Below are 27,520 nucleotides of genomic sequence, written 5' to 3' on the forward strand. Positions count from 1 at the left end.
GGTTGTTTGTGTCATTAAAGTATTGACAGCGCTCAAGATCAGTGGAAGTAGAATATTGCTGGGAGATCAAAGAGTGCCCCTTTGAACACACTTTATTGCCTTTTTTCATCTTATCAGTACTTGCCATTATTAACCTGAGGATTTCTGTCTGAGTGGGCCGTAGAGGCATGGGATATCAGGGGAAGCAGTGGCAGTAGGACAACGGGTAAAGTGTGGGAGAGATAAGAGGATGCACTTCTCTTTCACATATACACATTGCAGGTGCTCATATAAATATCCTGATAAAAGTCAAGGAGCAAAAAGTTCTGTTTGTATTCATGTGAGAAAAGCAGCAAAGATGTTGAGGCAGGGATCTGCACAACTATTAGTGATGACTGAGAGCTGTGAGGGTATTAAATAAACAGTGCAATCTGACATTATCCATCCACTCGCCTTTGCTGTGCACTGGAAGGAGTAGGGACTGCATGGGAAAACAGGTTTGGATCAGCAGAAAGATCCTATAATGAACACTGTTTTCCAGTTATTGATAGTTCAGTGGCATAAACCACATGGGAGATCAAAATCAGCCTCTTAATTGGCTATTGATGCTGCTTCTATTTCTAATGGAAGGAAGTTGCTTTACATGATTTACTTCCAGGGACAGTTTCATTCATATCTGCCCAAAGCATATCCTCCCCAGCACCTTTCAAGGCTGGCTCACGGCCTTTCAGAAGAGCAGATGAAACCCAGGACCATGGTGCCCATCAAGAATCCCATCAGGCAACATCACACTGGCAGCTTGGGGTATGGAGAGGCAGTGCTCTTTTAAAATATCAGAAGCACGTGGCCTCCTGTGCCAACATTGGTTGTGATGCTCTCCCCTGCTCCTTACTAAACTCATTCTGACATTCATAGAAAACGTGAGCTTGATGGGACCAAGGTGGTGCCATGCCTTATGACATGATACTACCTGGGAACAGTGTTGTTACAGACTGGCTAAACTTCCTACTGCTGCTGCTTTTTCCTTCTCAGCTTCCTTCACTACCTCTGAAAGCTACACTTGCTTCTGAGCAGCCCCTTCCAAACCTGTCTTCTGTTGTTGAAAGGACACCTAGGCTGGGGTGTTGGAGGGACACAGAACCTGGAAGGGCTGAGTCAAAGTCATCTGCAAGTCCATGAACTCATAGCTAGGAATAGAGGTTGTGGATGCCCCACTCCTGGAGGCATTTGAGGCCAGGCTGGATGTGGTGGCTCTGGGCAGCCTGATCTAGTGGTTGGCAACCCTGCCCATGGCAGGGAGGTTTAAACTAGAAGATCTTTGAAGTCCTTTTCAACCCAGGCCATTCTATGATTCTATGATGGGGCTTAAAAGAAAGCTATGGGATACTGTCACCGGAATACTTGTGGTCAAATGAGGAATTCGCAAGAAACAAAGAGTTTGAGAGTTATATTTCACAGAATCATAGAATGGCTTGGGTTGGAAAGGACCCCAAAGGTCATCAAGTTCCAACCCCTGCCACAGATAGGGCCACCAGCCTCCAGATCTGGTAATAAATCAGTTTGCCCAGAGCCCCATTTGATACCATTCACCATCTTATCTTGCAACCCTGATATCAGTGAGGTAAGGCATGCAGAACCTCATCGTGCAGAAGAGGAGATTTTTTTCTGTAACCTTCCTTGGTGCAGAAGTGGGGACTCACACTGAGCTGAGTGTTCATTCTTAGTGATTCTAACAGCCAAGAGCCTTTAAAATATACTGCTGTACTCATAATGTCTTGCCAGTGTTTCACATTAACCTTTAGACTATTTGAATTTAACTCTGTAAGTAAGCTGGATGGCTTTCTAAAATGGTCGATAATATAACAAAATAGGTACAGATATGGATGAATCTATGTGAACAAAGCAGTTATTAACATTAGAGTGATTTATGTGATAATATTCTGAGATATCCTACATGTAGAAGTCTAAGAGGCTGTCTTTGTTAATTGGCACACATAACTGCTAATAGTTAGGCACTCAATATGTAAACTAAGCCAAGCTACAGAACTAAACCCAGGGCAGCAGGAAAGAAAAGACTGCTTCTTTGATACTCTGCAATGTATTGGAAAAGGACATTGGCTCAAAGGTCTGTGTTTGTTAGTAAAATCAGAGTTAAGCTTCCTTGTTCTAGATTTGCCTGTGAAACATGAATATAAAACTGCGTAACAATGAATCTACTTGTGGCAGCATGTCAGAGACCACAAGAGTTTAAAAGAAAAACACTGTGCTAAAAATAGCTGTCTAGATGCCTGCTCCAGTTTCATGCTTCTGAATTAATTTTACCACGTGCATGGGTTAGTGCCTGTTTGAGTTCTGCAAAAAGTTAAAGATTTACCATGAAGCAGATACTAAATCAGGAATGTCTTTACATGGAATTATATTCCACCTTGCACTTGCATTTTAAAAATGTTTTGGTCACTGCAATGGAATCAGGACTTAAAAGGGCAAGGGTGCATCCTCATGATTCACTTGCAGAACTCCTATCAGTGCTACAAGAGCTACGCACTTCCATTGTGCAGGGAACGCATTACAAAGAGCTGACAGCCAGGTTAGGCTAATTCAGTAGCATGGGCTGATATTTCTCTCACACAAAATCCGTACCTGCTGTCCCCCTAATTCCCTGACACGCATCACTGCCAGCCCAGAGCCACATGCACGCATGCAGGAGTGATGTGAAGAAGGGCAGAAGGATACAAAGAATAAGGCACAGAGGTTGGAGCTTAAGGCTGGAGGTGGGCGACCAGGTGAGGAGAAGTGAGGTCAGTGTCTGATTTCATTGGCGCAGGCAGAAGTGAAGAGAGCAATTGCCGTCTGATGGAAAAGATGAAATAGAGAAATGGAGCACAAAACTTTTCTAGTTTACTTATTAGTACAGTATGTAATTGGATGGAAGTAGAGGGTTTTAAAAATTTGTCTTACTATAATGACTATAATTTTTTAGAGATTGAAAATGAATCTGACGAGAAAATATCATTAAACCACCAACTTGCTTAAAATTTAAAGGGTAATTCACATATAATGCTTTTATTTAATAGCCCAATTTACAAAACGTCTAAAATTAATGCAGATCTTTTCAGGACAAAATCAGCTGTAACTGCACCAACTAATTTTTGCTCATTTGAACTGAATTATTAATAAGAGAGAAATATACCATATGTTCCCAAAAGAGCTGGATACATTTATTTCAAATAAAATCGCTGTGTTTGGTGGAATATAAGAGGTTTAAATGCTTTCAGAGAAATGGGTTACTTATATACTGATTTAATAGAGTATAAATCAGGCTGCATAATTAGGGACACAGCTGTTTCCCAACCTAAAGCTGGCAGCTTTTGTTGGTTAAGTTCTTTTATCACCTGCATGGCTTTAATCAGCAATAATTTGTTCTTCTTGTGGAGTAATACAAGTTAATCAATAATTTTGCTGTTTGTACTGTGCTGGAAAAGAGCTTTTATGGCAGGTTGAGTTTAAACCAGGCATGCCTTCTCTTGGCTTGTTCACTTGATTTACTTCACTACGTTGTGTTCCTGATACTAATTACAAATGAATGTAAAGGATATGTTGGTAACAAGCACAACCTTTGTCTACAGCTGATACAGGGATATATGGTTTTAACTTCTTTATGCAGATTCTTAGTTTTGTACTATCTACGTATTGGGGTGCAAATCTACATCTTGATTCTACCAACTAAAGCAATGAGAAAACTTCACTCCTTAGAGCTTGCTTGCGGATATCCCTTCTGCCTCTGCCTACAGACCAAGGAAAGGGAAAAGTGGTATTTCTGACCTGACTGGTAGCAGTGTGCAGTGACTGGGGCCAGTGGGGGAAATGGCAGGACAAGCAAGAACTGTCCTGAAAAGTCACTGTCATGAAATGTGCTACTGAGGTTAGGTAGCTCCGATCTCTGGGATCAATACACAGGTGCAATAGCCAACTTTTGCAAGTGAGCTTTTTTTTCATGTACAACTTGGACTTGTTTTGTCCTGTAGTATGAATCTAAGTGAACAAGCAGATCAATCTGCTCAATATACTGTTTTTCAGTGACTTATCAGGAGGCATAGACATTAAAAAAGAATGTGGTGTGAGAGCAAAAGGGTGCACAGAAGTTCTTGGACCTCTAGGTGGGCTACATACACAGGAGAGAGGGGATGGAATTCACCAGCATGCATGAAAACAACAAAATGACTTTAGTTCAAGTTTCAACAGACTTGTTACTTCATTTTTTCCTTGTTCTAACAGTGTTAAAGAACCTGAATCAAATCCCAGTGAAATCAGAAGTTCCTCTTTCCATTAGTATTTTGGGTCAATGTGGGGACTTCAGAAGGTCTATTTTGAGTTGAGAGATTTACAATACATGACTATATTATATAAACGTTATATGAGTATTCATATACATGTAAAAGACATATATGTATTTTCTTAGATGTTCAGACTTTAAAGTATACCCATTTTAAAAGCCTTGGTGGACGATCTATAGAATGTGACTTCTGCTGATGTAACTCTCAAACTGTAATTGGCCAAATGATCACCACCGACTGTTCTCAACTGCTTGTTCAGCATAAAAAAAAACCCAAAACAACAGCATGTATTCAAATTTGATCTAATTCCATTTGAATATTTTTATGTTGCATCCAAGACAATCTTTAGCCAAAATAAGCCTGTGAAAAATTCACCTCCGCACAGGGCTTTTAATTTTCCAATGCGGCACTGTTGGGGCTCCTGCAGCACTAGCTTCGAGTAAGATGTTCCTGTAATTGCAAATAGAACTCTATTTTTATATGGGGGTGAGGGAAGGAGGCAGAATGGCCTATGAGGTATTTCTGCTGCTGGAATATTTACTTAAAAGACTTATACTTTGAGCACATCTTCTACGTCTATAGTCTTTCTCATTGGCTTCCAAGGTGCACACATAAATAATCACATTTCTTGCTTTTAGAGCCAGAATATTCTTTTAAAACCCCAAAGAAGCAATATGCAACTTAAATTAGAGAATTATGTTCACTCACAAATTATGCTTTAAAGAGACCTTGTGTCTTGCTATGCATCTTGCTCAGAGGGAACTTCCATGTTCGTGGATTCCAGCTGTGCAAGCTATAAACATTTTATGCTGTAACTTTTACAGACTGAGGAGTTACTCTGAATTTAGATTTGGTCCAAAGGAGCTGCCTCTAAAGGGCAAGTTCTTGCACCTTCTATCCAACTCTTTGTCCCTCATGACAAATAAAGCACCACTAAGAGAACAGTCTGAAACTTCTAATCAACAAATGGAAAAACGTACAAACTCTGACATGACTGAAAGTTGTTATTTTTCACCAGAAAGAGAAATAAAAATTAAAGCACTTTCAAATATTTCCATCTCTGGACATTCTCCTTCTACTGATGACCAAGGACTCAGTGAAGAGGGAATTTCTGGAGTGGGTTGATTTAGTTTATGATTTGCTTTCATTTTTCCTCACTCTTCCGAGTGTTGATTATGGTTAACAGTAATGGTGAAGATACTTAGGAACCAGGAGCTTATAATTTTTATCTTGTTGCTACTCAATAACTGCTACAGGTATAAATAAATATATTTAAGGAAATAAACGCCCTAGTAATTAAGGAGATGGCACTTTCTATGCACAAAGAAGGTGGCTTATCTCCTACGTATCTGATGCCAACTGCAAATTTATGCATAGCTTTGGAGGTCTTAATTTTGAAATGCTGAAAAAAATGAGTGAGAGCTTGTAAACAAGATATATTTGGTCATTCTTCTAATGTTCTTTGATCTACGTAATAAAGGTCAGCATTCGGTGCTTCATTCTACATTCTCCCAAATATCTAATTGCCTAATTACTGCATTATTTCACAGCCAATCGGCTGAAAGGGTTTGTATGGGAGTATGGCAGAAAAAGAGGGTTGTCAGTCTTTGGTTATGGTCCTATAGTTCTAATTCAAGAATTAAATATCTGTCTTTTCTAAAAGTCATTACATGATTTATTGGAAAATTGGTAGAAACAGCCCTGGGGGGTTGTGCTCAAAATCTGGTTTAGAAGAGTGGCTGCTAGCTATGACTTTTGATTTTCTTCTATCAAAATGAATAGCGCTGCCTGTTTCTATGCAAATTAAATGTTTGAATGTATTTTTTAAGACAGATTATATTTGTTAATTTAATTGGATTTCTTATGCAATAGGGTGATTTGTGTGGGTTGTTGTTTTTTTTTTAATGAGCAAGGCAAATTCTTCCTTAGAAGTGCGGTGCTGCTTTTTCTGTTGTTTGATGGCCCTAAAATGTCTGCAGAAATTGTAGGTCAAGAATTACAGCCACTGTAAATCATGCCTCATGAATGAGAAGTCGTCTGTGATTTCTCTAGGTTTTTTTTTTTTCCTTTTTTTTTTTTTGGTCTGTCTTTAAAATGATTGTAATATTCAGAAGAAAATAAAGCCTCCTTTAGCATAACTGGCAGAGATAGCAACCATATCAAAATATGTGTATTCATGACATTCCAACCCAATATCTAGAATGTAGGCTATATCAAGCAGTGAGAAGCCTCTATTGGTAACCTCAAGAAAAAGTATTTTATTTTAACAAGATTTATTCCAGATAATTATTTTTAAAGACATCTTTAGATTTCTTTTCTTCATACGAAAATGATGATTACTTCTCATCATGAACCCAGAATGGAATCAGGAAGGGGATGGGTCAGCTCCTGCAGTGCAGTCTCTGGAATATGGTACCCCAAGCTCCTGTGCTGGGGAGCAGATGGGGGTCACCCCAGTTCCTCTTTGTAACGTATTCATCTCCAGTTCTAGAATAGCCAATCCACTTCTGTAGTGCTATCTGACAGTACTAGAGACTGGCTTTTGGTGCTGATCTTGGACATGAAGCTAGAAACAGATGACAAGCAGCCTTGTGGTTTTGTTCACCTTTGTCCCTATGGAGGGCTCCTCCTGTTTCATGCTTCCCAAGCTGTAGGCTTAGTTAAATCTCAGTAATAGCTTCTGCCTTTCTTTCCACCTTTTCTGCCAAAGTAGATGATAAAACAGTAATGACGGGGGCTGGAGGGAAAAGCCACAAAAACACACACTTAAATACAGAAGAGAAATTTAGTATTTATGTATCTGATGGATTATAAGAAATTTTATATTGTACTGTCAGCAGCTGGACCCACATAATAGCCCCTAAAGCTTCAAAGAGCAAATAAGAGGCGCATCAGATGCAGCTGGGCAGATACAATAGATTGAACATCTCCGAAGAACTCCCATTAGAGTCCGTTGGGTCAATAACCCACAAACTAAGAAGGATTTACACGATAGACCATAACAGCTGTTTGGAAGCCATTGCATTTTGTCAATGCAAAATCCAGTTTTCAAAATATTGTGATATACTTAATTATGAGAGAGGTCCCAGTGGTGCTGAAGCTGCCACTCCAAGCTACAGCATAACAAATATATGGTATCTAAGTTTGGAACAGAATCACAGTAGCTTATTTAGTTGATTCCTTGAAACTGCTGAGATGCCTCTGCACTTCTTTGAATGAAACTGAAAACTTAGAACAAAGCAGTCTGTGCAGACAGCGCTGTTATGAATGCAATGTGCTTGTACTGAGGGAAGATGAAGATGAAAATATCTTTTCTGCATTCCTCTGCTGTGTATTCAACAGTGATGCTTGAAATATTGGAATAATGTTGTGAGCCGTTTCCAAGGAGTAGCCAAACTGGGTGAAATCTGTACAGGAGGACAGGGAGGAGATGCTGCTCTGCCCTCGCTTCCCATCACTCTTTGCTCAGGGTGCCCAGAAATTAATTCCAGTTTGGTTAAATTTAGAGCAGCCTCAAAATTCCTCTAATTGATGCTGGGAAGAGGGACTTTCTGTGCACCAATTTCATTCTTTTCTTTGACAGCTGTGCTCACTTCACTGCTGCAGAGAGATGCCTGCACCAATGGAAGCAACCAGAGGAAAAAGAGAGGGGATTCCCAGTTTTTATTGACTGCTTCTTTTGTGCCAGGACAGCGGTATTAAACGGACATAGAAAACAGTGCAGTCTAACTCAATTTCCCCAGGTGTTTGTATGGTAAAATGATGTGAATGTAGAGCATACCAAGAATATTGTTGCGGTTACACACTAAATCTGCAAAAGACCTCAGCATTAAAAATTAATCTCAGGACTTTATTATTCCTTTGTAACTCAGCTCTGCAATGATCTTTGTGTAGCGGAGGTCTCTGCAGTGCTCATATGTGCTCTTACGCTCAGGCAGAATGCCATGAATTAAGGATGGAGCGCAAACCTTGCCTTTGAATTTCCTGGCTTTTGTTAGTTTGTGTCATAAACTCAACATTATTCAAATCTAGGGTTTTGTATTTAATATTATTAAACGCCTCCTCATCAATGCCAAGTCTGTAATTGGTCACACTGAATAGGTGATTAGACAGATAAAGTGCAATTGTGATTGTAAAAACTATCACCAGGTTTGCAGAGGACAATAATTATGTAGCTTACAATGTTTGAAAATATTGCCTAAATCTCTCTCCCACATGTTGTTTGTGATGGAAAACAATTACACAAAGGATTCTTTTTCTAAGCTGCCTCTGATTCAGATTTGCCTGATGAATGGTCTTTATACTGAACCCAGAGCATTTGTTCCAAGTAAATTATATGTCACTGCAAATGCAAAAGGTCTGCTTCACAGTGTTTATTGGGATAAATTAAATCTTCTAAGGATGGTAAACAGAAGGCCTCAATAATTATTCACTTCTGTATAGTTTAAACTGAAAAGGATGTTGCAGTTAGGAGGATGGAGATGAGGCAAACAACACTCCCCGCATTGTGTTAACAACATAAGAGGTACAATAGGGAAATTTAATTTGATACTGATCTACATGAGGCACAACACAGCAACACAGTTTCAAATGCTACTTTTCTAATGGCAGCCTTTGAATTGCAAATCTCCACCAAACCCACCTGAATCATTACTTGAACGCGTTCCCAGTCAAGTCAAGGAGTTCTCTCGTTGGCTTCCAGGGGGTCAGGAGGAGGTTCTGCTTCCTTGTGATTTCAGGAGGTAGACATAAAATCCGATGGATGCTTTCCTTGGGGAAGACTTCATCCTGCAAGGTGACTGGCACGCAGGCAGCTTGACAAAAAAGGATCCTGCTGGCCTTTGCTGCAGCGAGCCCAATTTCTCCTTGCACCGAAAGGTCAAATCCCAGAATAGTCTGCAGCCCTTTTGTAAGTGCTTTCCTCAGAAGGGATACTTTTGCCAGTTGGCAGAGATTTGAAAACATTCTGTCACTTCTGTGGGCCATCCAAAGCATGACAATCTTTCATTTAATGCTCTTGGGGCCCTGAAGGAAAATTGCTCTGAAGGGCAGAAAGGTGGGTGCTTTTCAATGCACCTCCAGCATCACAGAGCTGCATGCATAGAAAAATCTCTGGTGACTTCTCACTTCACATGAGAGCATCGTGTTTCATAGGGAAGAAGGTGCAGTGAGCCATCTTTGCACTTATAGTGTATTTTCCTTGAGACTACGAAAAATATATGGGAGTTTTTAAGGGTGTTGGTTCATTAGTTTACAATCTAGTTAAATATAAAATTGGATCCTGAATGTTTACAACACACGTTGTCAGGTCATTTTAGCTGATCTTGGAGTTCATTCTTGTAACTGCAGGGATTATTTCTATCTTTCTAGATAGTTAAAACTCTCTGAAATCGCTTGCACTGGTTATTCAGTAATATCCCATGGGCTATTAAAATGCCCTACAGAAAAATATTTGCTGTTACTCAGCTACACTGTAGTCAGCATTAGACTATTTCTGAAAAGAAAAAAAAGAAAAAGAAAAAAAATACTTATTTACTTTTCTTTTAACCCTAATTTTGCATTTTAGGTGCTTGATTCACTGCAGCGTTTCTGGAAAGGTCCTCATCACCTTCCTACTCTTCTTCAGCAGTCACAGGTACTCCTCTAGCTCACATTCACGTGTACATTCCCATTCAGAAGCTGTATGATTGGGGTCATATCTGGTCTTGAACACTTCTGCATTTAGACATACACAATTGCTCAGAAATACAGATGTGTTTGCAGGATTTGACGTTTGGATTGGATGATTCTAGTGGTCTTTTCCAACCCGGATGACTCTATGATCCTATGATTCTAATTGAAGGCAACAATTGGCTCTTTGGTTGACACTCCAATTCTCAGTACACCCCAGACATCTATCTTGAAAATAATCGATAGAAGCCAGAGTTAGAATTCTATCTGTATTGTGCAGCAGGTGGAGGGCAAAGAGGAAAGACCTGGGAAGGCTGTAGAGATCTATGGGCACATACACATGTGGAGGCGACAGGCCATAGAAAGTAGACATGTGTTTCAGTCCTTTGAGTACTGTGGGTAAAATGCACGTGAACATATACTGCATATTCACCTCTGAGGATGGCACGGATAGTATTTATGAGACGTGGATACTCTCTTTTAATGTTTGCCGCACTTTGTAAATCAAAATATACCTCTGTTAACTCAAGGTTTTTCTACGCTTAGCAGATGGCCAAAGGAAGCAATTATGTTGTATACTAAACAAGCAAGGTTCTCTTTGCAAAACAAGTCACTAAAATCCTTTATTTGTGAACAAGCGTTTATTAATGACCTTTTTAAATTTTACTACTGAGCCTCGCAATAATGGATGGGCATTGTTAGAAATGTAAATGTAAAGAGATAAGGAAATTTTCAGGCAAATCTATATTTAATTTCAAAGAAAGCTGAGCTCTTCTAATGACCCTGTTTGCATGGATATCTGATAGTAAAGCTAGGGAAGGGTCACAGTAGATAAAACCTAACAGATCACTGAATGGAAAACAAATATTTATTTTCTCTTTGTCTCTTTGGGACTCATTTGCATTAAAACTGAAGCATTTCCAGAGACCGTTGGTGAAAATAAAAGCTCATTTATGCATTTAATATTAGGAAAGCTCTTTGAGATTGAGGTTGTATAAATACTGATTCCACTCTGCATCCTCGCCTTTCCAGGAAGAATACCAAGCAGAGAAAAATGGTACAGACGTTTGGTCTGTTGTATACCTCAAATTTACATTTTATTGCACCAATGTATTTTTATAACTGTATTATAGATATCATCGTCATGCTTGGCTTCTTTTGTGAATTCCAGCTCTTTTTCTCTGAAGCTATTTGTCACTTATTTTAACCTTGAGCATAGTCTCATAAACAAAACACCTCCCTCAGTCCATGTTGTCTGATTACTTGAAACACTTGGGAGTTATCTCTACTCCCACGTAGAGATACATGTCTATCTCTCCCTGCTTTGGTGCTCACAAAACCTTTAGTAATTATTCAGTGTAACGAGATTCCTTTTAGAAATTAAAAGAATCCCACCACCGCAGCTGCTTTTTGCTGAATAAATTGTTAGAATTTGCTCAAGTCTGGGAAACTTGAGGTCACCCGTTAATTTTTTGAAAGGCTTGGACTGACAACAGATTCATCCAAGCCCATTTTGCACTGGGATGTTCCCAGCAGAGACAAGGTTGGCCCCACCAGAATAGTACGGGCAGCGCTGGTCTGTAGCAGAGCTCTGGTCCCTACATTTGGTGCCTCTGAAGGGGATACTGGAAAATAAGATGTTTGTGCCAGGATATCTTGCACACCATTTTATTTCTGGGATTGAAGTTGTACAGTCATCAGGAGCTCTTGATGAAATTTTATATGGAATAGCATTTCATATACAAAATAATTGTCTCTGTGTTGATTAAAGATTAACCCAAGTCTTTAGTATTTCTTTCTGAATGGCAGCTTCAGTCTTCGGATAGATTGCCTTTGCAGTCAATAGGAGAAGCCACGTGTTCATCAAAATGTGGAAGCTATCCTTGTCATTAACCTTGAGAAGCTTCATTGATTACTGGCAGTAAGTAAGATCTGACAGTTTTAAAAAAAGTAACTGCTTCAAAAACAATTTTGAAGGCATATTTGACAACGAGTGAAATGAAGCCATGAAAGTACAGGATGGATATGAATTGGTGCAGCTAGCTCAGGATAGTTTTGTATGGCAGTTCAATTAGCTTTACTGGTATGCTAAAGAAGGCAAAAATCTCCATTTTGCTGTTTTCCATTCAGAATCAGCATCTACCTGTGATGTAATGATTAATAGAAGGAGAGAACCATCCAAGTACCATGATGACACTCCAGTATGATCATTTTACTGAGAAGTTACCACTACTGTGTTGCATTTAAACTTGAAAATGTGACTGTATGATTATGATTCAACAGGGAAATGAAATGCATTCCCCATGGGTTTGTGAGATGTCAGAAAGTGTTTCTGAAGAGATTTCCATTCCACTTTTTTTTTACTTGAAAGGACTTTGCAAACCTTGATGACTTTAGCTGCCTAAATAGTAGTTCTGCAATCTGTTGATGCTGCTTCTTCGCCAATAGATAAAACAGTGTTAATTCCAGCCTTGTTGAATGAGTGTTTGGAAAGAATGAAACTGACAGGTGTAGGGAGCTCTGCATTTTGGGCTTCTGAACCATTAAGGACTGCATGTTTAAACTTTAACTGGCGGAACTGCCTTCCTTTCAATTTTCTCAATATATATTATACACGATAATGCATTTTTTAACAAAAGGAACTGTGCTATCGCTCAACTCAAGGCTTTCCAAGATTAAATAAGTGTCTGGCCTACTTTACTTTGCCTTCATCAGAGACACTAGAAATAAGAGAAGCCTCTCTGGATGTACTGTCCATCTGTTTCCCAAGCAGACAATAACATCTTGTCTGTCCTAGCAAGTTTCAGTAGGCCCAAATATTGAAGACTTGCAACTTTCTTTGCAAGCCAAGTGTATTTCACCTCCTGTTACCTTTACTTCTGGTATGTGTCTGCTCTTTACATTCCTCAGAGGATTTGGCTACATTCTGTGCTAGAGCAGCTTTCCTGTCCCCTTCTGTTGCCACCTTCCAGCCCACGCTAGAGCCTCTCTAGCTGTATCTCCCCAGGACTCCTTTCCAATACCCTGACATATCTCTGTGATCACTCTCCTTGCATGATGTATTCATTTTGGGACAAGAGAGATGCTGAAAATATGGCCCCAGCCCTCCCTTGGTTGGTGTTTTTGAAGGGATGTCATCTTTTTGTCTTGGAACAGAACAAGCCCACAGCAGTTCAGTTAATAACAGACAAACAAAAAACCCCAACGAAGGTGAGTCATGTGCCACAGAAATGCTGGATGAATCATAATGATTGATAAGGAATGGTGTACTGATATAAAGAATGATGCAAATTTTTTATCCTCTATTACTTGATGAGCAGTGAGCTCCTGACATTGAAGACCTAAGAACACCCAACATATGGAGGGGTTTGCCTAAGCAAATATTATAGAGGTGACCAGTTTCAGTGGACATGAATGAGGCACAGTTTAGCCATATGTATCCAGCTCTTCCTTTTTATTAAGATGTGACCCTTCTCCTGCTGCAGGATCATCCCTTATACTGTGATTTGCAGCAATTAATTGGTCTCCTCTAAACTGACTAGCAAATCCATATACTACTGTAATTACCTGAATGTAAAATATTTAGGAAATATCTATCATGCTCTTGGAAGTCTCAGGTCATTGAAAGAAAGCCAATGAAATTGCAAACAAGCTGAAGGGATTGGATATCAGCTACATTTCCTCCCCCCTTCCCTGTTCTCTTGGCTCTTAGCATTTGTCTCTAGGGCATGACCAAATAGTGGGCATGTGTCATAAAGGCATTTATCATGTAATTACAGCTTTAAGATCAGTTTCTGTTGATGCGAGATGATTACTGTGTATTTCACGCCTTTCAGGTTCCCAGCTGGGATTCAGAGATTTAAGGACATGGGATATATATATTTTAAATTTATGAGATGGCCATTTAATTAATTGGAGCATAAGAGTTCAGTCAGTGACCAAATCAGAATCCTGCAAAACAGAGAGAACAAGATGTTTTATGAAGTTTCAATATTTTTGACACATAGAAGTTGGAAAAGCAAAGACCTTTGTTTCTTCTCCAAGGAACAGAACGTTTCTGTGGAGCGAGAAAAATGACACATCAAATTAATTCATTGTGAAACCTGATATTAGAATAAGAATACCGTTAAAATGAGTCTATTTTAGGCTTGACTTAAAATGTATTGTTCTTCTGTGTTAGCAATAGCTCAGTGCCATTTCCATATGGCTTACATCAATACATGCATTTTAAAAATCTAGGCTCAGGCATTGCGACTGCGACTCCCTGAATTCCTTTCAAGATTTTATATTGTGTTTTTATTTGACTTTGTGTTTTCAAATGCAGATCCAGTTTAACTTGAGTGGAACCCTGTCACCAAGGTGATTGTGCAGCTGGTTTTCCCATGTTTCTAATACTAAATTTCTGTGAGCTTTCTGTTCAACTCCTATTTCTTCTGATACTGCTTCAGCAATTGGATCACCCCCATGGCCGTTTAAGGACAAGATGGTTAGCAAGCCTACATTTTAGATTAACTATACAGCAAAATGGTATTGCAATGTCATCACACAAAAGCATTTCTGAGTGCTGGAGAGTCGGCTGGCTGTTCTTGCAGACTGTTCTCCCTGGCATTGAAACACCTGTCTGGGTGCAGTTGGACCTGTGGGAGGCTGGGATAATGGATGACGAATTAAGTCTGAGGTCTTCTACCTGAAATAGGGTTGGCTGAATGAGCTCCTGGATGTTACAACTCCTGCTGTACAGCCACAGAGATAGTTGCTTGTAGCCCCTCCAGCGTTACTGTCACAGCTCCAGATGTCATTTGTTTCCAAATAATGAGGCTCATCCTGTTGTGATGTTCTGATCCAGCAAACTGCTTCTGCTCTTCTTCTTTGGGGAATGTACTTGCCTCGTGGAAGCTACTGCAGCAACATTAAAGAGAAGGGAGTTCTCACAGCTGAAGCCAGCAGCCCTATTTGAAAGCTAAACATGCAAATTGGGCAGCGGCTGAGGATTGTAAAAGGACAGGCAAGGTGCAATATACATGGGGAGGAAAACAAAGAGAGATGAGTCCTGACAGCAGAGAAATTACACCTGGCTTCATTTGAGGGCACAGACCTGGCCCCGGCTGCCCCAAGATCACTGCACACTGCCAGCCAAGCTGTTCTCATGCTTAATTTACAGCCCACAAGGTTCGTGCATCACCTAATGAAAAATCTTGATGGGAACTTTGCAGGAGAAAGTAGGACAGTTGGTCCATTATTCACGTTTCAGCAGAGGAGGGGAGAGCTCCTTTTGCCATGAGAACTGACCTCGTGGTGGTTTGACCTGCACAGAGGGCTGTCACCGGGGCTTTGTGATCATTCCAATTTGGATTGTAACGTTATGCGGAAAGTAACACTGGACTCTATTATCTTGCATTGCCCTTTCCATAACTCAGTGCCACGTTTACAGCATAGCAGCAGTTTGAGAAGTTTGAGAAATTTCTGTGGAGGTTGTCCAGCCTTGATGCTGAGCTTTACTTGCTGTCAGCAGCATCATTCACTCTGCATACATCTCATGGTTGGGAAAAGCAATAAGAATTACTTCAAGATTACCTATGTCCTCAATTAGAAATTGTTTTTTTTCCTGTGACTTGTATTATTGGTAGCTGAAATGGCTGCTCACACTACAAGTGGCCTTTTATTCCTTCAATGACCCAGAGGCACCAACCAACACTCCCTCCAAACTGAGATCTTCATTCTCACTATCTTCAGGTGAAGCTTCTTTCTCCCCTTGAGTACCCATCAGTCACATCTCCATTCAAGAAGCAGAGCATCGCTACCTAGATCTGCAGCTGAACGCTATGATTTTCTTGACAACACCAGCAGTTTCTCACAGTCCACATTCAGAAGTTCCCATGGACAGAATTACACTTTATCCACTTCAGCTTTCATAGTTTCCAAAGTTTCACATGGTCTTTTCCAAACTCCAACATCTTACCCATTTTCCAAGTTCTTTGGAGCAACCTCTCAGGCAGACGGGTATTACTATATCTGTAGCTATAGTCCCAGGTAATTGAATTCACGTCTTCCTCAACAACTTGGCTCTGAATCATGTTCTTTTTATCATAATAAAGTGAAATATAAAATAAACATGACTACAAAATGTCTTTTTTGTTTGACACAGGTCTCACTAACAGAAAATGGGATTTTACTCTGCTAATAAGCGAGTAGAGCTTACCCTTTCCTATGATGCACGTGTGCCTCACAGGTGAATTTATCTCCTTGCATCTTAGCACTTTAAAGCAGTAATATAAAATGTTGAAGGCTCTGTGACTTAGGAATATGTCTAACTAAAACCAATTTTTTTCACAAACCAATTTTCACCCTCTTTTAGAAACTGATATATGGTTAATATTTAATACCAATATATTCATGAAAAATTCAGCTGCTAATAAATGGACTTTATTTATTTTCTACCCTTTAAATTGCCACCTTAAAACTGTTGATAGACAGACTATCTAAGCAGAAACAAATATTCATTTGTTACTGGTTGTTTCATGTTTGTACAAGCTGCTTAGCTTTAGAGGTGTCTCCTAGCTTAAACTGTAGCAGGAACATCAAGGAAGCAGCAGTTCCTAGCTCCCACCTGCTTTTCAGTGAAATCTGTGTTGAGCACAAAACTATTGCTTATTTTGCTTCTCCTGTGCCTAGAGTTGCAGTGCTATATGTCGTATTTATTAAAATGGAAGCATAAAAACCACACCAAAACCCAGATGCTGCATTCCCATGTGCTCTGAACTGCCTGGTCCACGGTCTTTTTAAGGACAGTTACACTTTTCACTTAGAAGAGAAGCATCATCATTTCTACATGTTTTGCCTCATTGCATCAAAACTCACCCTTGCCCTAAGAAAGCTCACATTTAGTTCTGTGTGGAACACCCAGACAGGTAACAAGGTGGCATTTCTTCATTTCATCCCTCTCGTTTTTAGAAGAAAAATCTCTGCGCAGCAGTTCTAGCCTCGTCTCTTAAAAAATAAAGAAATAAATAAATAACAATAACAGGGGGAGAGAGAAGCATCAAAAGCAATTTTTCTTTTCCACATGCCAATGTGATAAACCCAGCTGTCAGGCTTTTTGTGGTGATGTGATTCAGATCCCTTCGGTGTGGGGTGTTATCTCTGCATTTAGTCTTCCTGGACTGCGACGAAGGACAGCGATTACTCCGGTGATTCAAGCTAAAAGCTGCTGGAGAGGCATTAGAATACAGGAAACGTATAGGGGAATGCAATTTCAAAGTGGATGAAAAATGTGTGAGTGGATGAACATTCAGTTAGGTAATTACAGCTTAGGTTTAGTCCTGAATTTTCTTCGTCCTTACTCCAGGGAGAGCCTAATGGCCAGACCTGAGTTTTTAATGGCAACATTTGGGCAAAAAGTATGGCTATTATGTGAGCAAATGTAGCACTTTATCCCGGAGGACTGGATATCACCTTCAGTGTCAAAAGTAAGGAAGAATCAACTTATCCATGTGAGCTATGAAAGTTTTGGGTGAGAAATTTGGTCCTCTCTGTGGGGAGGGGAAGGAGATGGTGTCAGAGAGAGCACAAAGTGCACAGCCAGAGATGCGTGCCCAGCATTCTGTTTGTCAGTTCCAGTCACCTCGGTGAAGTTAGCCCAGCTTCACAACAGCAGGAGCAAAGAATGGGGTCCATAGTTTGTGCAAATTGAAGTAGTTTGGACCAAAAGAGAGACAAAGCTAAATGAAATGGTAAGCGCCATTTTCATCGTGAATGAAAGGCATGTCTCATGGTGCTGGTTCTGAGAACAAGGAGAACTGTAATATTGATAGAACATCTCAGTGCCACCCAAAAATCAGTCCATATGGCTGAGTGTGTTGTCCAGATGCTTTTGAACTCCCCGAGCAGCCTATAATAAAAGTACCCCAAAATCATCATGGCTCAAGTAAGCTCACTTTACATAAAAGTGGAATATTTCATTATTTTCATTCTTAGTTAAGAAAAAAACAAGAATGGAAAGCAGAGAACAAGATTTATTCCGGCTCCTCAGTTTCAGTTCAGCAGATAAGCACACAGAGCACTGCTGTAACTGCTTGAAAAGCTTCCTATGGCCCCTTTTCTGGAAATGGACCCGAATTACCATCAAATGCGGTGTGTCTGAGAGTAAGAAAAGGTGCAAAGCAAAGTGTAGTGGACAAGCACCTGGCCCTGCCGTCAGGTTGAAGTCTCCTTCCAGGTTCCAACCTGGACCAAGGGTGGGACAGTGGCAGAAATCTCACTTTTCCTGCCTTTGGCATGGTGCTTGTATGGGTTTTACACGGCTGGAGAAAGGATCTTCAAATTTTCTGGACAAAGGCTCTCTCATGAGATATCCTGTACCACGTGAAGCCCTAAAAGCTTAGATAGCTGCCCACACCACCTGCCTATCAGAAATGACCCATGATTTTTAACATTTTTTTAGCAGAGTAATGGTGACAGAAATGCACAGGCACCACATCGACAAACTTCCAGAGGGATTTCCCTCATTATTTACCATCATTCCTCATATTTCTATTACTAGGAATGTGATCCCTCAAACAATCACAATCTGAATGTCCTTAAACTGAGCTGATATACTGTACTTAATAGCCTGGTGACTCCTTGGATTAGACTGATAGAGCTGGTGATGAATAGGGTAAGAATAGTTAACAGCCATTCTTAAACAACTTTGAGTGTCATTAATTTTGTTATAGGACAGATTAATCTGAAATGTCAGGACTTGCTGTACTAGACCTAAAATTGTATTTTCAAACCAATTTTAACAGATTGTATTTCACTCTTGACACAAAATTCATTTGCTTGCCTTAGATTGCAGCTTTTATTGTAATTGCATCAAATTAAATCAGGGCATTAGATCCTTAGAAAACTAAGGTGAAGTTAGAGGAAAATAGTTCTTTCCATGTTCCTTTTAGAGATATATACATATATCTTCATAGAACAAGTTCTAATGCTTGTCCATAAATTAAGAAGTGCTTTTGATTGCTATATGTCTATATACCTAAAATCTATGTAGACACAGGGAAATACCTATGCTGTAGGTTGGAAATACATGAAAGAGAAGTCAATACAGTCAATATTTCTTTTGGCCGGTGTCAAAACCTATGTACTACAGTCAGTTTACTTAAATCACTTTCAAACATCTACTCAAACAACAGCTGGGGCTGCTAATTGTGACCAAAAAAATTAGCAGAAGTGAATTCAGATCCTATGAAGGCAGCAAACGGAAAGATTACCCCTTCTAACACCATTGAAATTGAGTTTACAGATGCGTTTCAGGGCCTTTGAAAAAGAATAATTTCCCCTCACTCTCCAAGCAATACACTGCAGATAATGAATAGTTAGATCAATAATCTGCTCATAAGCAAACTGTGCAGAGAAATATGTTTGTGCAGAAACATTTCTTGAATAATTTTGAATTATGAATAAATTCGTGGAAGTGCAAGTCAGTTCACAGATAATTCATGAACTGAAATAAGGGCGAAATTTGTCGAATAAATTATTCACCACAAATAGTTCCTAAGCTCTCCACAGGACTATCACACTTCATTTATCTCTTGCCTTAGGGATAGACAAAAATACTCAGAAAAAAAATTATAATGAACCCGAATTTTTCCCTAAAAAATTCAGACGGGAACACCTCCTTCCTCAGTATTTTTAAAGATAAGAAGTTGTTTAACAGCAGCCCTTCACAAAAACCTGATTTTATATCGGAGGACTCTGATTTTATCTCAGCACCAGATATAGTACGGTGCAGAAAGAGTAGCTGCAATTCCAGTTTCCCAGGGCCTTACAGCTCTCTGTGCCAGGAGATTTGTTCTCTTAGGAAACTTCTGGACCAAAATGAAAAAAAAAAAAATGGAATTTTTTGGTGTTTAGTTAAAATTCAGTTCTTATTTCCATGTTCTGCTTCCAAAAGGGAGTGGTGAATGCCTCAAACGTGCTAAGCGTGAGCATTCAAATGTATTTACATTGCAGGGCTGGCCTGTGGAAATTGCTTAGGAAGTTTATCTGATGGCTGTTAACAGAAGCAAACCAGTGAGCTCTGAGTGCAAGCAGGCCAGAAAACATCGCAGAAATGTCACTGAACAGATTCAGCTCCTGAGATTTCTAGCATCAGTAATACAAATGGTCTCTGAAGGAGTCCAGCAGAAATGTCTTACATTGAACCAAGTCATCAGTGTTTTTGTCTTCTAAAAAATAAGAGAGATTAAAAATAGGGAGTGATGAACCAGAAGTGAACAAAGTCACTCTTAGCGGTGCTAAGGACAGGCTCCATATCCAAAGAAAGATAGATGAAAGACAAACCAAACCGAAACCCACGGAAACCCAAACAAATAAACCAGAACCTGCATCTGGGATAGTTCTGTGGGCCTTTCCCTTTACACTCTCATGGAAAGAAGATGCAGATCAGTCTGTAAAGACAGAAAAGTTTTGTGCTGTATGCGGATACAACATTAAATTACACCAACTCCAATCTACAGCCTTTCCAAATGCCACCACGTCAGTGGTCCTTGAAAGGCACCAGCAGCATTCTCCAGGGAAGAAGTAGGAAGGCATTTAACAGAGTGCTGGGATCTCCTTGCTTCATCAAACAAAAAATAAATTAGACAGGTCAAACATTGTAGATCTAATCTCACTGTGAACCGAAAACATAGGAGCTCTCCTGCCACCAGAGCAACGGGGCCTGCAGTGACCCCACCATGAACTGGAACTCACCAGCAGGTGCAGTCTGTGAGGACTCAATGTCGCATTCAAGTTTATTCTTTGTACGCTCCTGAGAATGGCAGGATTGTGTTTTGAATCCAATACCCCAGGGCTTTCACTTGCTTTCTCACAATTACCTGTACAAGACGACGGGGAAGGGAGGGGGCGGGCTGGTGGAAAGAGAGAATTCTTCTGTGGCATAGCAGGAACGGTCAAGGGCAGTTCAGATTAAAACCATGATTGGCACAGGCTGCAGAGAGGCTAAGCCAAGAGAATAAAAAATAGAAGCATCCTGTTTAATAGAAACAAATTGCTCTCCACTTCTCAGTGACACAGATAGTGGGCCATTTGTACCTGCTGCCCTTTGTTGGGAACAACGGCAAGGAAATGCACTCGTCTCAAGCGGGGTAAAATTCTTTCTGTTGTATTTGGCTATCTCAGCCCGCAGAACAAGCACAGCAGTTAAGTAGTTGAGCTTCCTTGTACATTTGTTTGATTAAAGGTCTGTAACGCTGGCTCAGGTGGAAACAGCTCAGCTGCACGGAACTGCAATGAATGGAGGGTTTGTTAGGGAGCAGCCAGCGAGACACTGCCGAGCTGCTGTCCGAATCGGCCCCGAACAGGAGCTTGTTGTTTGGCTTGTTCCCTTCAGCATGGAAGCACAAAACTGTACATTTTCAATTACATGTGATGAGATCTGGGCTGGTTCGCATGTGTATATTGGGGAAACTGCTAAAAATGAAGGTGAGCTCTTTTGCACGTTGGCCCATGAAAACAAATATCCTTCAGATGTCCCTGAGTGCTCCAGTTAACACTGGCATTTCTAAAGGTCACAGTGGAGTGTGGTGGAGCATACTTATGAACTGACCAAATAGCAGGTTTTAATTTTGATCATAAATGGTCTGGTGAAAATCCAACCACCTGTGTAGCGGGTAGGAGAAAAAAAAAAAACAGCTTTTAATTGTGATATTTACAAATCTTACAGTGGCACAGGGATGTGTGGCAGATCGCCCATGCTATGATCCTGCTGGGGCAGTTCCCATGTCCTGTGGTTGGCCGTCCTCCATAAGCTCCGTAAAGTAAAGTGTGTGGTTGGGGTGAACTCAGGAGCAGTTCGCTTGGCACTGCAGTGACCACGTGAATGGGCATGCTGTCAGTGATGCTCCTTCCCTCCATTTCTCCATATGGATGGACCAGTGTGGATGAGCTCAGCCATTGTGCAGATGTAGATGTATGTGGATGGGATGAACAGATTACTGCTGCTTAAAAACCGCAGTAATGCTCAAGAGTTGTCTTGACACAAGTATTAAAATGCCCTTGCTCCTAAAATTTGACATCGTGGTAACCACTGCTATTATCAAAGCAGTTTCTACTCGTTAATTTTAAGGGACTCCAGCTGTAGCTGAAGAAAGTTAAGCTCTTGTACCATCCACCAAAATAAAATGAGTCCCTGGGAAATGGTTTTAACAAAAATTTATGTTGTGAAAGAAACACAAGCTTTAAACCTAAAGACTACGTATTTAAATATGAATGCATAAATGTTCCCTATGCTTTCAGGTTTGAGAATATATTTATTCCACTGCCTGCTAGCATCACTGTGTATTTGCTGGGCATGATCTTTAGATGGTGGTAAGTAGTAGCCTCCAAACTCATCATTGCTAAGGATTCGCTATGATGTGGAAAGGTTTTTTGTATGCCTTATGTATAGGAACTGTTGAGTCATGGCCTGAACCACTGATTGAGCACCTGGGGAAAGGACCTGATCAGCCCTGAGAGCACAGGTGAAGGCAGTTCAGGTGTGTGACCAGAAGGGGTGGAGCCTGACTGCACCTCTCTTAGACCCCATTTAAGGGCTGACTGCCTCTAGAGAAGGATCTCTGGTTAGAGGTCCTTCTCTTGTGGAATTTTCCTCACAAATCTAGATCTCTGGAGTTGGGTGAGCCCTTTTCCTTTATCACGCCATTCTATTCACACTAGTGCCTTTGCCTCTATACTCCTATATTGCCCTTTCACTGTGCAGACCTTTCTCTTTGTAACACTTTGGAATAATATTTTCTGTTTTATTTATTTGTTTTCCTGATAGGAAATAATTTTGAATTATGATGGAAATAACAGGAAACAGTCTGAAAGGAAGTATTTGTGGGGCTGGTATGTTATTACTCATCCTATCTGATGACTAATTGACAGCCCGTGGAAGTTAATGATTCTCTTTCAACTGATCCTGGTAGAACCAGGCTGGTCCCAGATAGCATCACCTGCAACCTAACCTCTATGAAAGCATCTCTCTGATCATAAAAATGCATCTGAAAGCTTCCAAGGTCTTCAAGCCTAGGTTTTTTTGTTGGGACATCTGATTAATGTGTCCTTGCCTGTTTGATTTCAACAGTCTGAAACTGGGTGTAAGCCAAGATAGGAACTTAAGCTGGGGATGCCCCTGTTTTCATTGCTGGAGAAAAAACAAGGAAAACTCATGGCTGTAGCCAGAGATTGTCACCTGTCCTGGAATGTGAGTGAACTGCAGTGGATGGACAAGCGTCCCAAATGTATAGCTGAGGGAGATGAGTGAGCAAGAACCTAAAGTTCCAGGGCTGTATGAAATCTCTATACTGCCAGTACAAATACAGGAAGGTTTCTCTGAGGGTTTTCTTTGATGCTTGCTTCCTGACTTATATTTAAATAAAGGTGGTTTTCTTTTACATCAGTGCTTGGAATTTATGATTGACTAAAACTCAAATGATTTTATAGGTAAACCTACTCATTGGTTTTACTTCACACACCCCCATCAAATGGAAATGCTTTTTGTATTCAAGTAAATGTGGAATGATGTGCTAATGTATGCTGATGTGCATTGAAGAGCAATATTGAACCAACTGGAGAAGGTTCAATTTAGAGGAAAAAATGACACCTTTCATCTATTAAGAGGAAATATCAGCAGAGTGAAAGAAGGGAGAGCCATGGGAATAGGACATGTTTCAGCAGATGAGTACTCTGGTCCTGGAGGTGTGCCCCTTGGTGTTAGCTGAGCTGCTTGAAGCCACATATGGAATTTTGAATAAGAACCTATAAGGCTCTAACCTCTTCCCTTTCCCCTTCCCCCCCCACCCCCTTTTTTCCCCCCACTCTCCACTTGTAAATGTTCATCATAAACTGTTTAAAGGTGTGTTATCAGGGCCTGTGGCCCTGCCTCTGTGCTTTTCACTCTGCTGGAAAATGCCATGTGGAGCACTTACAGTTCTTATCTTCTCAGAATGTAAGGAATGAAAATAAACACCAGTGTGAGTTATGCTGTGTATTGGCATGGAGACTGCATTGCATAGGAAGAGTGGAAGACTAGAGAGGAATGCTTGGAAAGCACGATGACATCAACAACCCATGGAAAAGGAAGATATGGATGCCCCATCTCTGGAGGAATTCAAGGCCAAGCTGGATGTGGCTCTGGGTAAGCCTGGTCTGGTGGTTGGCAACCCTGCAAATAGCAGGGAGGTTGAAACTGGATGATCATTACGGTCCTTTTCAGCTCAAGCTACTCTATGTTTCTATGAGAAACACTCATACACCCACACTTACAATCAATGTGCATTTTGAGCTGTATTCACGTTTACAGAAATTGATTCAAGGCCCCATATCACCACCACAGCTAATTTCCATCGGAATACAATGTTTCCTTAATTAAGCAAGGCTTGCAGCTGATGGCAATTTGGTTTGACTTAAAAATGGCTAATTAGTTATCAAATCCCTTAATAGATGATGCTGAAGTTTCTGTCATTACTTGTTGCTCCTCTCAATCTTTATTAGGACAAACCCTTTAAAAATGCCTCAGCAGGAAAAAAAGCCACCGTGCCCATTAATCCTTTCAAGGAAAGAACGCCAGTACCAGATTAAGTCAAACTGGCATCTGAAGCTATTCTTTTCTTTGTGTCACATAGTAAGTGGTCGGTAATCCACATCTTAATCTCCTTGTTGCACGGCTTGGTTTATCGTAACCGATACTCCTGTGACTGCTGCAGACCCCTATCGTGTTACCTGCTGCGCTCAGCTCTTCTTCCTGTTTTTTCCCCTGGAATGTCTGATAAAGGCACCCTTGAAGTTGACCATAGTCTCCTGAGAAACTGCTTTTCAGAGAAAATGTGGCTCCTTTAAAGATGTGCTTGTGTTACTTTTGGCTTTTTCCCTGAGCAAAGGCTCAACCAATACTTCTGCTTTCTGCCAACATGTGAATTTAACTGCAGCTTACAGAGAGCCTCCTTTAAATCCCCTACTCTAGTTCAATATGTTTTTTTTTCTGAGCTGTAATTTGTAATTATACCTCGTGTCAATGCTTAAACACTGAGAAGAAAAATAAAAAGCTGCAAGAAGTGAAATTTCCCTTGACCAGTATAGATAAAATATAAATGTGGATGACTTCACTGTGCAGAAAGTAGAAGAGGCATAACTATTTAGGTCCCCCAAATCAAGCATGTCATAAACCTTTCAGAACCAGAGCCCTGGAAACTTGGTATTCTCTAAGTCTTAAGGCTTCAGGGAAAAAAAGATGTGTACTGAGCTCCAGATTTCAGAGCTTATAAAGGTTTATATAAAAACTCAGCATCTTGATTTGTGTTCAACTACTTTACAGTTCACGTATTCCTTATTTGAACTTTGCTAGGTGCAATAATTTTATTCACACTTGGGCTGGATTGGTTCTGTTTATTCAGACCTCATTAATTACAAGAAACTGGACCCAAGCTTGCATATCCCATTCACCAATCCTGCCCTTAGGCCAGTCAAATTATCTGGCATTGAATGAGGAGTTTTAGATTTTTCAGCTTATCAAAAGTGGGCCCTGAAAGTGCTCACTGGTGAATTCACACAGAGGGGCTACTCTGGGACTTGCTTCAAAACAGGCAGGAGAGCATCCCAGCACGTGTAAAGCGAGTCAAAAAGGCCATGCACTTAGAGCAAGGGGGCTTTTTGTGCTTTGAGAATCTTGCCTCCATCAGCTTTAACGTGTGTGAGAACTTTGTATCTGCCCAGACTTTTTGTGTATTTAATTACTCAGCTTCTGGGTAACTGACAGCATCGACGTTTTGTATCCCCAGACTCCCGGCCAAAGGGGGCTTCATTGGAGGGCGCTTCCAGCAATAACACAGTACCATTGTCAGCAGAGGTTATTTGATATCTATCAGTGTTAGCACAGGGCCAGAACTAAATGAAGGCCATAGCAATCTCAAATACATATCAAAATCTCTTTGAGGTGCATGTGATGTGTCTATTAAACATATTAATGCTGCAGACTAGCCTTTGATATAACATTAATTCCCCGATACAAAGCAGCCCTTGAGTGTGGTACTTGTGGCAGTTCGCTCGGTGTCTCCCTTTGTAGACCCACTCGAGGACAGGTGCCTTGGTTAGACACCAACCACCTTTCCCCATAGAGTCCGCAGTGACTGCCAACTGCTTATTGTCTTCATGTAGACAGGCTGAAAACATTCAGACTCTTTTCTTGATCAAATGGGGAGTGTGTGGAACGTACGTGCCCAACCTGCTAGTTTTATGTCCTCATTACTCTCTTTTTTCCTATGTTTTATTAAATATTTATATATATATATACATATATATAAAGGTTTTATTACACATACGCATTGATTCCAACCTGAGTAATTCTATGATATTATATATATATTACATGCAGCCATAGACAATTTCCCTTCACTCAGTGTGTTCAAGACAAAAGGTTGGATACCCATGGTTTAGGATAATCACCATCCATTCTACGGTGTTTGATCCCCACAGAGATCAAACATCCCCTCCTTGAATGCTATTTCTATATCATTTCCTCCATTTTCTTTTAAATAGCCTTAAACTAAGGAGCAGAAGAGTGAATGCCAAGAGCACTCTTTAATTCTTCACCACGCCTCCCATTGAAATTGTCCTGCTATTCTTTTTATCTAGCAGGACCGTAAGGAATATAGATTTAAATCAAAAATAGAATAATTGATGTGATACTGTAGAAAAGTGTGAAGTGTGAGGCACAATATTCTGCTGTAATACACGTGACCACACTATGGGAATGCTGATGCTCTGCCCACATAAGCCAGTGCAGACAGAACTCAGGGCGGACTTCCCTGTGACATCATAGCTGGGCAGCTGAGCAGACATTAATAATTTCCTATTTTTATACAAGACTTTTGAATTGTAAAGCAGACATCTGGGTTGAATACAAGCCTGAAGCTCAGTTGCAATGCACCCTGTACAATCTCACTGTAAAAGTCTGCTTGTCTGCACTTGTGTATATGTACATAATGGTGCTTTAGTTTTAATTCCAGAAGAGCAGCAGATGGGTTTCAACCTCAGCTCTCTGCTAGGAAGAAGATTGCCATCTATAGATAAGTATCCCCAACTGCACTTCTTGAATTGGTGGGGGAGATGGTGCTGTGCTTGAGGGGGTATGCAGCGCTGCGTGAGAATGGTCTGCGTCTGTATGTCAGCAAATTCTAACTCAGTGTGGAGGTGGAAGGCACAACTGGCAGTTTAAAAGTGGGCATTATTGAAAACCTTTTCCCTATAGTCATAGTAATGAAAACTACAGACAAGAACTGGTTTAAGTCCATGCGCATTTCAGCTAACCTGCAAGCACACTCTTAGATTAGTTTCCACTAATTATACGACAACGAAGCAAATTAAAAAGACCCAAATCAAACTAAACCCACCCAACCCAAAACATCTGTGTTACTTCTTGGCCATTTCTAACACAGAGAGCAAAAAGCCAAACGTCAGGAATGTCATGGGGCCTTACATGATATGTAGGCTTAATTCTAGACAGATATAGCTTAGCT

General features: G+C 40.4%; 1 long non-coding RNA gene across 1 annotated transcript in view; it reads left to right on the forward strand.

Annotated features, from left to right (window-relative positions):
* Window positions 1-16,041, forward strand: part of LOC140254182 (uncharacterized) — a 25,074-nt gene extending 9,033 nt beyond the window's left edge. The window contains exons 2-3 of the long non-coding RNA XR_011904084.1: window positions 9,880-9,948; window positions 14,308-16,041. This is a non-coding gene — a long non-coding RNA (uncharacterized lncRNA). The remainder of the gene's footprint in view (window positions 1-9,879; window positions 9,949-14,307) is intronic.
* The last annotated feature ends 11,479 nt before the right edge of the window (window positions 16,042-27,520 follow it).

This window comes from Excalfactoria chinensis, chromosome 6 (assembly GCF_039878825.1).
Source record: "Excalfactoria chinensis isolate bCotChi1 chromosome 6, bCotChi1.hap2, whole genome shotgun sequence".
NCBI lineage: Eukaryota > Metazoa > Chordata > Aves > Galliformes > Phasianidae > Excalfactoria > Excalfactoria chinensis.